Genomic DNA, 14180 nt, shown 5'->3' on the forward strand with positions numbered 1-14180 from the left:
TCTAATCTAAGAACAAGTAGTTTAAGATTTGGCCTAAAATTTGAATTTGATTCCTTACCTATTCATTGGTTACCAACTAAGAAAATAGCATGATCACTACCAACTCTAATTAGGAAATAGGTGCTATCTGGACATTACAAACTTGTATTAAATGAAATACACTAATAATGTAGCTTCTGTTTTTTAAAGATGTGTCAAGATTTTTATTTGTTTTCAAGTATGTTTTTGTGCCATATGTAAGAAATGTTGGAAATACAGTGGAGAATATTGAGAAATGCACAGCTTAATCCCTTTTCCTGAGGGACAAACTGCTTCTGAATCAGAGGGCTGGTCCACACTAACCCCCCAGTTCAAATTAAGATACGCAACTTCAGCTACGTGAATAACGTAGCTGAAGTCGAAGTACCTTAATTCGAACTACAAGGTACTTACCGCGGGTCCACACACGGCAGGCAGGCTCCCCCGTCGACTCCGCGTACTCCTCTCGCGGAGCAGGAGTACCGGCGTCGACGACGAGCACTTCCGGGATCAATTTATCGCATCTAGGCAAGATGCGATAAATCGATCTCAGAAGATCGATTGCTTATCGCTGAACCCGGAGGTAAGTATAGACGTACCCAGAGTTTATAGTGAACATACTACAGATGTGCAATAATTGGATTTCAGCATATAATGTCTTCCCCAAATTTGTATTCTTTCACATAAACTTCTCTAAAAAGGTACATTATTCAAATAGTATGTTACTCAGAAACTATCATGATGCAGGAGGAGTCTATTTATAGTATCAGGAAAGGTCACCTTGCTGAGTGGAAAATATGGATGTAGAAACTTGAAGATTCGTTGATTCATTTCACAAAGATAAATAGTCAGTATTGCATAACAGTCTTCTTTTAATTAGCTTGTCAAAAGATTTTGACAAAGACCTCCAGTGGATTACTGAATAAACCTGAACTGCAGATTACCTCTATTGAATCATTTATTGTCTTTCAGAGCTTTTAATAGAATTGATCTAATCAACACAGTTCTATTTTCTTATCAATATTATACTTCTCTTTTGTTTGCATTTGTTACTACAAGGTTTTCCAGAAACAATTTTGTTGCTTTCCTGTTTGATATAATAGAACTGTAGTTGAACACATACTTTAGATCGTTCCTGATATCTTTATTTGGGCTTCTGTACCTATCAATTTATCCGTGACCATAATGATTCCAGGTTTGTTATCTCTTTTCTTTTCTGGTTATAAATTTATGTTTCCCAGAGCCATATCTTGAATTTAAGGTAGCAATGTAAACCCAAGTTACTTTTGGAAAAGGGGTTGTGTATTCAAAGAGGCCTATGTATTACTAACTGCTTTTCCCACTTCCCCTTAACTGTTTTGCTTTTTATTATAATTTCCCTTAACTCGGTTTAAGATTATTAAAGTAAATTGCAAGAATTATATTAATGAAATACAGATTGCAGTTTCTGGCTAAAATTCAGAAAAATAGGGATTATGAACTGTATTACTGAAAAGGAAAAATTAAATTAGGATGGGAAAAAGATAAAACGATGTCACGAACAAAATCTTTCCACCTCATCAGTTAATAATCTAGCAATTAATATCTATCTATCTATGATGAAAGATTCAGTTACAAAGGCTCCTTCTTTGGTGGTTAGGAGACACCACAGGGCTGTTCTTAAACTGCTGGAATTTGCAGTAGCAGCCTATTATGAGTTAATGCCTTACTAATCCTAGGTCTGGTGAGGAGAGAAAAGGAAGTCTTTGCCCTTTTCTGACATCCACATTCATAAGCAGAGTTTAAATTCATCAGCAGAGGCATCCAGAGCAGAGCTCCGGTAAATATTGTCAAACTCATGGGAGCCCCGGTGCCTCCCCACAGTGCTAATGCCCCGAGCCGCAGCCCCCGTGAAGCCCCAAGCTGCGGCACACCTCCCACCCTCACACAGGGCTGAAGCCCCAAGCAACAGTGCCCTCCCAGCTAAAGCCCTGAGACCCCCTCTACCCCACAGCTGAAGCACAGAGCTGCAAATCATGGTGGACATGGGTGGCTCGGGGAAATAGTCTCTGAGAATTTAAGCCCTGTTCATAAATTCAAGAGTGAGAAAAGCATTCTGGCATTTGCTGGTTCTCTAAGGATCTCAAGGCAGAATAGTGCAGTAACTAGGAAAACTACTGGGGATTCCCCTAATAATTACATGCTAGGGATTATCTTTTGGGCCCCGTTACTGCACTGAGCATTATGGAACTTTACTGCCTTAGATCTATATAGAACACACACCAGTGGGGGTGGGAGTTCTTTTCCTTGCTCCTATTGATCTCTTGGGAGAAGAATTGGAGGTGGTGGATTTTGCCCTGAGGAGATATTTGGCTTTGAGAAAGCAGCATCTGTTATTGGGATACCTCCTGAAGAATCTGCTTCAGTCTTCCCCCTCAACGAACCAGCAGAATGGGCCGCTCAAGCCCAACAGGAAGGAGTTGGACAGGTCAACAATTGCTACCTTACTTAATATATATAATTAAGAGGTGGGAGGTCCTTGACCTCTGTGTGCAGAGATGATGTTTTTTGCCTTTTGTGCTGTGCAAACAACCTCAGCCTATGTTTGCTGAGTGTGGGGCTGCACTTCAAATACATGGTAAAAAATCCCAGGCTTTGAGTTCAGTGGGTTGGAAATGTGATATAACATTATCAGGAAACTTTAGTATTTTCCAGATCAGAATAGTCAGACTTATAAGACAGGATTCATAGATTCCAAAGCAAGAGGGGACCATTGTGAATATTCCAGTCTGACCTCCTGTAAAACATTGACCAAAGTTATAGAACTTCCCAAGAATAATTCCAGGAACAGATCTTTTAGAAAAACATCCAAGCTTGATTAAAAAATTGCAAGTGATGGAGAATACACCACAACCCGTGGTAAATTATTCCAGTGGTTAATCATCCTCAATGTTAAAAATGTACTCCTTATTTCCAGTCTAAATTTGTCTAGCTTCAACTTCCAGCCATTGGATCATGTTATACATTCCCTGATAGATTGAAGAGCCCATCAATACATATTTGTTCCCCCATGCAAATAGTAATAGGCTATAATAAAGTCACCCCTTAACCTTCTCTTTGGTAAGCAAAAAAGATTGAGCTCCTTGAATTTATCACTATAGGGCATATTTTTTAATTCTTTATTCATTCTCGTGGCTCTTCTATGAACCCTTTCCAATCTATCAACATCTTTCTTAATCTGTGGGCATCAGAACTGGGCACAGTATTTCACCAGTGGTTGCACCAGTACCAAATACGAAAGTAAAATAGCCTCTCTTTTTCTACTAGAGGTTCCCCTGTTTATGTATCCAAGGATCACATTAGCACTTTTGACCACTGCATTGCACTGGGAGCACTCATGTTTAACTGCTTATCTACCCTCTCCCGCAAAATCTTTTTCAGAGTCACTGCTTCCCAGGATAGAGATGCCATCCTGTAAGTATGGACTACATTTTTTTTACTAAGATGTATATATTTACATTTAGCAATATTAAAACACATATGGTTTGCTTGCACCCAACTTACAAAGCAATCCACATTGCTCTGTTCAGTGACCTGTCCTCTTCATTATTTGCCACTCTCCTAATTTTTGTGTCATCTGCAAACTCTGTCAATGATGAATTTATGGTTTCTTCCAGGTCATTAATTTTTTTTATCAATTAGCACAGGGCCAAGAACTGATCCCTGTAGTACCTCATCAGAAACACACCCACTCTATGATTATTTCCCATTTACAATTACATTTTGAGACCTATCAGATAGCCATCTGTTAATCCATTAAATGTGTGACATGTTAATTTTTATATCATTATATTTTTTAATCAAAGTGTTTTGTGGTAACAAGGCAAATGCCTCACAAGTCCAAGAATATCACATCAACATTATTACCTTTATCAACCAAACTTGTAATCTCAACAAATAAAGATATCAAGTTAGTCTGACAGGATCTATTTTGCATAAACTAATGTTGATTGACATTAGTTATATTACCCTCTCTTAATTCTTTATTAATTGAATCCTGTAACAGCCACTCCATTATCTTGCCTACGATAGATATCAGACTGACAGGCCTATAGTCCCAGGTCATGTCTTTTACCCTTTTAAAAAATTGGCACAGCATTCACTTTCTGGAACTTTCCCAGTGTTCCAAGACTTATTGAAATGCAACATTAACAGTCCAGAAAGCTCGTCAGCTAGCAAGGACCAAGGCAAAACAACTAGGGTTACGACAGGACATGCTTCTTTATACATCCATGTTTAATTATACTTTGTAACTCACTGATAAGTGTACATTACATCTCCCCACTTATGCGATGGCCGCCATCTTGGCTGATACCTTTACACACACACAAACACACACACACACAGAGCAAACTACAGCATCAAGTACCATCTTTTTAGATCACCTCTCCAAAATAAATCATTTGCTGCTGATGTCAGAGAGTAGCAGGAAAGGTTCCAAGGTTCCAGAGGCATGTGTCTGGCATATGACAGAAGCTGGAATCTTTTCCTTACTGAGGCTTAGCCTCCACTTCCAGGAGGACTGGGGACTATAGGACTCCTGCATCTATTTAGCATCTAAAAAACTGACAAATATAATCACAGCTAACAAATGGCTGGCCAAAAATTGTTCATGAAGCATCCAATGGTGTTATTAAACTTTGAAACTGGCCTCCCAATGATACAGGCAGGGTGAACTGATGTATTTTGCATCAAATACATGTATTCCAATTAAAATTGGTTGAAAATATTTCAACGAACTATTTTTGTCAAAAAATGCCAATTTGTTGAAAGTGAAATGTTCAGAGTAGGATTGGTTTTGATGAATCTCCTGATTCAACATTTTTGGGGGAGAATGTTTTGAAATTGTCAAAATGGCCTATTTTGACATTTTTCAAACCAGAACATTTTGGATTAAGTCAAAATGACTTTTTGTTTGGAAATGTTAATAAATTTAAATTAAAAATGTTAAAAGAAAAAAAGGTTGAAATCAAAATGAAATGTATTGATTAACCCACACATCTTTTTTTTTAATTAGTTTGTAAAAAATTGTTGTGATTGACTTTTCATCATGATTTGGGATGGTAAAAAATTTTCAGTATCTCAGAAATTTTTGTGGGACAGGAAAGCCACTTCCCACCCACCTCCAATGAATGTAGGTCATACTTACAAGATCTATCCTAGAAAACAGTGACTCTGAAAGAGATTTGGGCATCATGGTGGATAATCAGCTGAACATGAGCCCCCAGTGTGATGCTGTGGCCAAAAGAGCAAATGGGATCTTGGGATGCATAATGAGAGGGGAATCTCAGATTGGCGTAGAGAAGTTATTTTACTTTGGTATTTGGCCATGGTGCAACCATTGTGTCCAGTTCTGGTGCCCACAATTCAAGAAGCTTGTTGATAAATTGGAGATGGTTCAGAGTAGAGCCAAAAGTATGGTTAGAGGATTAGAAAATATGCTTTATATTGATAGACACAAGAAACTTCAGTCTTTTTATCTTGACAAATAGAAGGCTAAGGGGTGACTTGATTACAACCTATTAGTATCTACCTGGGGAACAAACATTTAATAATGGGCTCTACATCTACAGGGCTGGCTCTGGCTTTTTTACTGCCCTAGGCAAAAAAGCCTCCCGCCGCCCCCGGCGGGGAGCGCGGCAGGGGAGGGCGGCAAGCCCGGCCGGGGCCCCGCTCTTCCTGGCCGGCCGGAGCGCCACCCCTCTCCAGGTGCCGCCCCAAGCACGTGCTTGGTAGGCTGGTGCCTGGAGCCGGCCCTGTACATCTAGCACAGAAAGATATAATATGATCCAACAGCTGGAAGTTAAAGCTAGACAAATTCAGACTGTAAATAAGTACATTTTTAACACTGAGGGCAATTACATCTGCATCCTTAGAGGTTTTTAAGGCCTGGCTTTACAAAGCCGGGCTGAGATGATTTAGTTGGTGTTGGTCCTGCTTTGAGCAGGGGGTTGGACTAGATGACCTCCTTAGGTCTCTTCCAACTCAAATATTCTATGAATTAACCACTGGAACAATTTACCGAAGGTTGTGGGGATTCTCCATCACCAAACATTTTAAAATCAAGATTAGATGTTTTTCTAAGGGATATGCCCATGGAATTATTTTCTGGATGTTTTTTAGCTGTGTTATACAGGAGGTCATATTGGAATATTCACAATGGTCCCTTGGAATCCGTTATTTTAATTCCAATCCAGTAAATGCAGCAACACAACATGTGTATCTGACTGAATCATTCTGTGCAGTTTGCAAACTTCACAAATCCACAATAATAAAGTATTTGAGTCAAAGCAAATCCCTGCTACTTCCAAAATATTCTCTCTGAGTGGAGTAGGAGCAGAGGAGAGCGCCAAGCCAGGTCAAGTGGCGAGAGCCTGTGCTGTTGAAGCAGAAGGCTGAGAGTAATCTCTGCTGTTGCTGTGAAGTCTTGGGTGACCACAATGTGCAGCATAGTGACAATCTGGAAGTTTCTAGGTGGTTAAAGGTGTGTTGCGTTTGTTATAAAATGATCAGTAACGTTGCAGAATTGTATTTTATATGGGTGTAAAAGAAAGTGTCCAACCCCCACCATCCCACAGGATTAAATAAACTGAGAATTTATAAATCATTAAAAATAGTTCAAGTAAAATAATTTCCATCATAACTTTAGCATAACCACAGGGAACCTCTTGAGGAAACGCTAAAAAGATATTTTCCCAAATATATTCATTGTAATTCACTAAGAGTCATTTTAAATGCCTAATGCTGCACTACAAGCCAAAATAGATACTGTATCTGTATTAAATTGTCAATAGTTTCTTAGTGCTAAATTATCTGACAGAGTTTTAAAAGATGTCTGAGTGGCATGTTGGCAAGTTGCCTTTACTTGCTTCCCCATTTCAGTACAGTTTTACTTACTTAATAAGGTTATACACATGATTACTCTTCCAGTTCTTGTCCATTTTGTCCTTCTCAAAAATGTATACATTCTCTCTTCAAAACAACTAGTTCCTTTATCAGCAGGTAAAATGTGGGATGGAGGAGTATATCACCCAACCCACATTCAGAACAAAGCAATTAATTTGATGGGGTGACACTTTAAAAAGGTAGTGTCTGACAAGCATCCAATGTGATGCTAGCCAAAATGATGTAATGTATAACACATTCCTTTAAAAGGAAAGCAAATCCGGCATCCCAAAGGTAAGTTCTTTGTATTCTCCCAAAGCATTTAGTATTAGTGCCTCTTTGTTGTGTATTTCTGGCAGAGTGTACTGAGATTAAAATATTTTTGAGAGGAATTCACAAAGAGCCATATGCAAATACCACAAAAGATGGTTGAGGAACCATGCAGAGCATAAAGTCAGCTACACTGTTCAATCCTCAGCTACAATGTAGCTGCTGCAGAGACCTCTGCAGCAATGACATCATTTACCAATCCAAGAACTATGAAAGCAAGGCACTGAATAGCTAAGGACATCATCTATCTGACATTGCTCACATAATAAACCAACACATTATTCTTATCAAGTATAACGAAACAATTATCTAATTACACAGCAACCTTAATTGCTGTCCATATATGGTTGCTTTTTAAATTATCAGTTAATATATGAATCAAGGTAGTATATTTTTGGGAAACATATTATAATTGCAGTTTATGGGAATGCTGCAGTTTAATAAGAAAAGTGTATAATGTTGATTTAGGGTAAAATTCTGTATATGTAGGAATTATATTTGAAGCTGAAAAATATGTTAAATTAATATGTGTACATAAATATACATTTATGTTTATTATTTAAAAAAAATGTGTGGTGCTTTTATTTTTATATTACTGTTGAAAATAGCATTTATTTGGGGTCAGATTAAAGGCTGCTGTATTGTGATTAAATAAACATTTCCTTAGGGCTGGTCTACACCAGGGATCGGCAACCTTTGGCATGCGACCTGCCAGGGTAAGCACCCTGGCGGGCCAGGTCGGTTTGTTTACCTGCTGCATCCGCAGGTTCGGCCGATCGCAGCTCCCACTGGCTGCAGTTCGCTGCTTCAGGCCAATGGGGGCTGTGGGAAGAGGTGCGGGCCGAGGGATGTCCTGGCCGCCGCTTCCCGCAGCCCCCATTGGCCTGGAGCGGCAAACCACGGTCAGTGGGAGCCGCAATCGACCAAACCTGTGGACTTGGCAAGTAAACAAACCAGCCCGGCCCGGCCCAGCCCACCAGCGTGCTTACCCTGGCAGGCTGCAGGCCAAAGGTTGCCGATCCCTGGTCTATACTATGCTGTAAGTCGATCTAAGTTACGCTACTTCCAGGGCCGGCTCCAGGCACCAGCTTGTCAAGCAGGTGCTTGGGGCGGCCACTTCAGAGAGGGGCGGCACGTCCAGCTATTCGGCGGCAATTCGGCGGACGGTCCCTCTATCCCGCTCGGAATGAAGGACCTCCCACTGAATTGGTGCCACAGATTGCGATCGCGGCTTTTTCTTTTTCTTTTTCTTTTTTTTGGCTGCTTGGGGCGGCCAAAACCCTGGAGCCGGCCCTGGCTACTTCCGTTACATAACTGAAGTTGATGTAAGTTAGGTCGACTTACAGCGGTGTCTACACTGCACTATGTTGACAGGAGACACTCTCCCTTCAACATAGCTTCTGCCTCTTGGAGAGGTGGAGTACAGACGTCAATGGGAGAGCTCTCTCCCATCGACTTAGTGTGTTATAAAGATCCGCTAAATTGAAACCACAGTGCCGGTTTAGCCAATAGTGAAGACATGGCCTTAGACTTGATAACAGTAATATATTTTTTATTGGAGAGATAGTGTAAGATTGCAATTATCCTTCACTATTCAGTTTGATGTTGTAAATGCCTGGAGTTTGTAGATGATGTGATAAATACACAAGTTGTTGGGCTACATGTAGGTATTACTGGGTGAAATCGGTGACCTGTGTTATGTAGGAGGAGGGAAGACTACATTATTATAATGGTCCCTTATGCCCCTAAAATATATGATTCTATATTGTTGTCACCTAGTATTTGAGTAGGACTTTATGCGCAGCTTTGAGCAAGGGATTGTGCCTAAGCGCCATTACCCTAGAAGTTGCCCTGGCAGGCTTTGTACCTCAGAGGCAACCCTCTGCAGCACAATTCCTTCCCCGTTGTCCCTTGCTCTGTGGCAGAGGTTAAGTTGTCATTGGTGTACAGTAGCACTAATTTATAGCCCATCTGTACTGACTGAGCTGACCAGTAAGGAACATAGCCAAGACTCCACCCATCCCCTGCCCCTCCCCACCTGCTCTCCATCCACCTGCTCTAGAATTAACAAGACCATGGGCCTCCTTATTTATGTATTCCCCAAGACAGAGGTGTCAGAGTGTTCTCATTCCTTCTTACTTCCATGGGTGCATAGTCCAAGCCACTTTCACTCCAGACATGCTACTTCTGAGAACAATGTCACAAAGGTTGGGCAGGCAAATGAACCTTGCCTAATTGCAGACCTATGAATAAATATTTAAACAATATCCATTATGCCATAGGATTAATTTTTTACACAAGTTCAAGGCTGGTGTTAATAGACATTGGGGTGCACCATGATATTTTGTTTGTGTTAAAAGCTGATGGAACATTTTGGATGGATGAGTACATTCCTATCCAGTCATGTAACCAGAAGATTATATATTCTGTGGGAAAGAGGCCCTTCACATTTTATGTATATTTAATCCTAATGTCAGCCATTTGCAGACTCTGCCTCACCATAAATAATTGTTTCCATAGGGTCGAGACCCTGCAAGTTCAACTGGTTGCCAGTGTTCCAGCTGAATGGCATCTGTGCTTACATCCTGCTTCAGGGGAAATTGCAAACAATCCCACTGCTTCATAAACAAAATCTCAGTATTTATGCTGAAATAGTTTTTGATCAAGAGCCAGTTGCACTGAAGATGCCTCAATTCTCTCATGTTTTTCTTTCAGCAATACAAATCAAAGTGTTGGGTCTAATAATACTTTTTTTGTTCCTATGTACCCCATAAAACTGTTTATATCTTTGAAATTGTTTCTCCTGTATAACCCTAATCAGCCACAATGGGATACCTGACTATTTCAGTACAAAGCAAGAAGATGGTGGTATTTAATCACCTTACACACAAACACCCTCCATTATGATGCTCTCAGGCAACTTCATGGATTCTGGTTTGTCCGATATTCCACAATTTTTTATGTTGTGTTCAGTTTGCATATAAACTGCAACCACAAATTCACAAATGATTTGCTTTCATGGGAATGCACAGTTCTATGTTCTCATGAGTGCAAACTCCTTTGTCTGTAGTTGCCGTTCATTGCAAACATGGAAGCACTGATATGAGTTCACAAACGTTTCTTCCACTCAGATGTGGGTCAGTTCTGTGGAGCTACATTCTAGCCTCTGCATCTGAAACATAACAGACCGCATCACTTGTTTATCTTGGATAGCACATGTAAATTAAAGATATATTTTGAGACTACATCTCCCTGAGGTTTGCAGGTGGAGCTGCATGGCAGAAAGATGGCTAAAGCACAGGAAGTTAATTGGCCCCTATTGATGGTCCCCTGAATCCAGCTATGAGTTAATAATGTTTCACTGTGTTCTTTTGAACATGGGACAACCCTGTTGTTGCTGCTGTTGCTCTGATTGCTTCTAAATCTGACCATATTTATACTGGGGGAATGTCTGTTAATGAAACCCGCATTAAACGAGATGAGGCCAATATACAAAATAAAGCAATACCCAGGCAATAACTGAGGGAATTCATTAAGTATTAATCGCAGCAAACACTTAAGCCCATGATTAAGCCCCTTTAAACAAATTAAACCCATGCTTAAGTGCTGATTAGGGATAGGCATGCATTTGATTCTGGACTAATGGCTGTGCATTCTAGAAGGCCAGAGAAATGTCTGTTCCTTTGTCCCAGAATAAACACAGTATATGCACAGTAAAGTGCAAAAAGAGATGTCCTGTATGGGGGAAAGTTTCTCTTGTAAAATACATTTCCTAAAATATGAAATAAACACAAGACAGCAAACTAGGGAAATACAAAATAAACAAACTACAAGGCTATTGCCTGCCTGAGTCAGATAGACACATGGGCTATTCTATTCCATTTAAGCTCTTATGGTGTGATACTAATCAAGTTACCAGAATGCCTACCATAATACTTCTTTTTTCCTAGGCCTTTCAAGTTAGATCTGAAAGTGCAATTGAAGCAAAGACCTACTCTGAAAACCTAAGTGAAATTCCCAACTGGACCAGCCCATCTTGTCACAAGGGACTGATTCAGACTATTAAGTACTGAAGAGAAATACCTAACATGACTTGCTTTATATGACCTATTCCAGTCAACCAGGTTTGAACTCCTAATACATTGAATTCTGCAAAAAAGCTTATGCAAAGCCAAACAGAACAACAAACAAACAAAAACAACCGACCACCCAAAATAAGAAAATCACTAAGACTTTTCTCTAGATAGTTTACAAGCACACAATACATTTCTAATGAACCCCTCCTAGTTTGTAGAGGCAAATAAAACTTGGAGCAAGGGTGAATTTAAGTACTATTTTTTTACTGTCTGAGCTGAACATGTTGCCTGGCTGTTATCTTCAAAGGTTGCCTCCTAGTTTATGAATAATAAGTCCTTAAAGCAATGTTGTCAACATAAGAAGGAAAGGAAACCCTGCTACCCACAATTTGATTTTTAAAGAAGACACTTCTAAGAAAGAGCAGAGATTTTTAAAAGGAAATCACAAGACGTAATCAACAAGCCCTGGTTCCAAAAACAATTAGAAGTTGGAAACTTTTAGCCCAATTACTGAAACTATATAAATCCATCCCAATTAGAGGTGACCGTATACTGGAACACTGAATTCAGACACTCTCAAGTTTCAGGGGTGTTCAAAGCATGGACCGCATGTCAAATGTGCAGCTCTGTAACAGTAATATGAGGATTTCAAACCCTGTAGCTAAATCAGCTCTTGTTAGCTTTCTATTTCTTTTTGTCCTGGTGTTTGGTTTGAACTCTGTATTACTTATTAACACATGCAATATTTGCATTGCCTATTAATGCATAGCTCTGGGCAATAATCATCATCTGTAATTATTTTTTCAACTGTAAAAACTGTTAAAGAAAAGGAAGTCTTGAAGTCAATAAATCAACCTTTTTATTTTCTAGTCTACATGGTAGTAAAGAAGATTACAATCTTTAAAAAACATACATGTAATTAGAATTGAGAGCCAATAGTTGTTAAAAAATATTTTACATTTCTTTGTGCTGTCCTGAAATCCATAGCTTCTAAGGAACATATGCAGTTTGAAAAAAAAAATAGGTTCTGGGGGTTTTTCACACAATTTCTGAAACAAGCATTTAAATTCTCATTCACATCAGTAGGTGTTTACTCTCAATTAGCTTAGATACTCTGTTTTCTGTAACACCTAGGAAGCCACCATTTCTAGTAAACAACATTATCCAACTCTAAATTTCTGGTACTGTTTCTTCAGTGGCATCGTTCCTGGCACAGAATGATGAAGTCCTTCTCTCCAGAAAGAGTTTCAGAGGAGACATGCCCATAAAGAATGAAAAGGAATCATTCAAACAGATTTAATATTGTGTGAAAACCTGAACATAATGTGCAGTGTTTTACATTTCATACCATTAAAAAAAAGGAATTCAAATTTTAAAGTGAATTTCAGACTCATGAAAGCTGCTGCAAAGGCAGTAGTGGAAAAGTCTTTATTCAGAAAATATGTAGAGCATAAGCTACAGTAGTTCCTGATTCTTCATTCTGCCTTTCCTCTAACCTGGTGAGATTCTAACTCTATAGGTGTGAGAAGATAGTTTAATATCTATGACTATCCAGCCTTTGACCACACTGATCTCTAAATCCATGTATCACTGGCCAACAGATTAGTGAAAAGCTTATCACATATATTAGAATGAGTGTGTCTTTAAAGGGAACAGAGTAGCAGGTAGCCTATCTTCCTCTTCTTCTTTGAATGGCTGATGTAGATGTAGAACAACTATAATTTTAAATTGAAATTGTTAAGCCAGTTAATTATAGGAGAAGTGGAGTGTATCGCTGTGTAGCCTATTAACATTAAGTTCAACATTTTACAAGGGGAGTTTACAAGGGGAGTTACAAGCCTAATTCCGGTAGGCTTCTCCTCAAAGCCTAGCCATAATTACTATGTCTGTAGAAACAGATAAAACATGCTTAACACATGAGTTCTTCACACGAGTTCTTCACTTTTTTTTTTCTTGGAACTGGAATAGATGAACCACCTTCCTCTGTCTTTTTGATTTGCAGACATGTTGGTCCAACAATAAAATATATACTGAACTTACCTGTGATACCTTTCCAAGCTGCTGATGATCACATGATGGTTCAAGTAGTTCCAGAAGAGATCCCTCTTGTCCTGCTTAGTGACTGCTACCATGAGTTTAGCTGGCACCGGATGATGGCATAGCTAGTCCAAACCGGAGGCTTTCTTTGGAATGGTGTCAGTCAGATTCCACACTTCTTTGCTAATATGTGTGGGTTTTATTTTAGATACTCCTCCAGGCTCCACCCAATGCATAGGGTGGGCGGGGGGAAACGACACAAAAGAAAAATGAATGAGCAACATCTCGTGGCTCTTGATGTTTTATTCTCATCAAATAGCCTGTTCACACTGATTTATATTACATGGTCCAACAACTTGTGGCAGACCTTAAATTAACCTTGAGATTGGGATGATAGAGGGAACAATTAATCTTGCATGGGCAGCTAAAACAGGGCAGGCAAGGAGGTTGCATACACCAGACAGAATCAGAAACAATTGACTTATTAAACAATGCAATTTCACTATTGTCTGCTAGTAAAATATATATGTACTATACAAGCCTATTTAATAACACTTCACTCATCTCTTCTACAGTACATTAGACAAATATTAGCCAAGTCAGACTGTCCAGGAGACCCTGAAAGGTGCTAATTGACAGATAACCCCACAGAGTCTGGAGCAGTAAATCTTAGGGTCAAAAAGGATAACATGTAGTCTATCACTACAATGAAATTAAGTTTAAAATTACATTAAGTGCTTGTGTTAGGTTCATCAGGTGAATCCCCAATGGCTTGTCAAGTACTGAATAAAGCAT

The 14180-nt window shown here is 39.4% G+C and overlaps 1 long non-coding RNA gene across 1 annotated transcript in view; it reads right to left on the reverse strand.

The window, feature by feature from the left end:
* Positions 1–13629, reverse strand: part of LOC112059080 (uncharacterized) — a 102505-nt gene extending 88876 nt beyond the window's left edge. The window contains exon 1 of the long non-coding RNA XR_010599543.1: positions 13389–13629. This is a non-coding gene — a long non-coding RNA (uncharacterized LOC112059080). The remainder of the gene's footprint in view (positions 1–13388) is intronic.
* Between the last annotated feature and the right edge of the window lie 551 nt (positions 13630–14180).

The sequence above is a fragment of the Chrysemys picta genome, chromosome 3 (genome assembly GCF_011386835.1).
Source record: "Chrysemys picta bellii isolate R12L10 chromosome 3, ASM1138683v2, whole genome shotgun sequence".
Taxonomy (NCBI): Eukaryota; Metazoa; Chordata; order Testudines; family Emydidae; genus Chrysemys; species Chrysemys picta.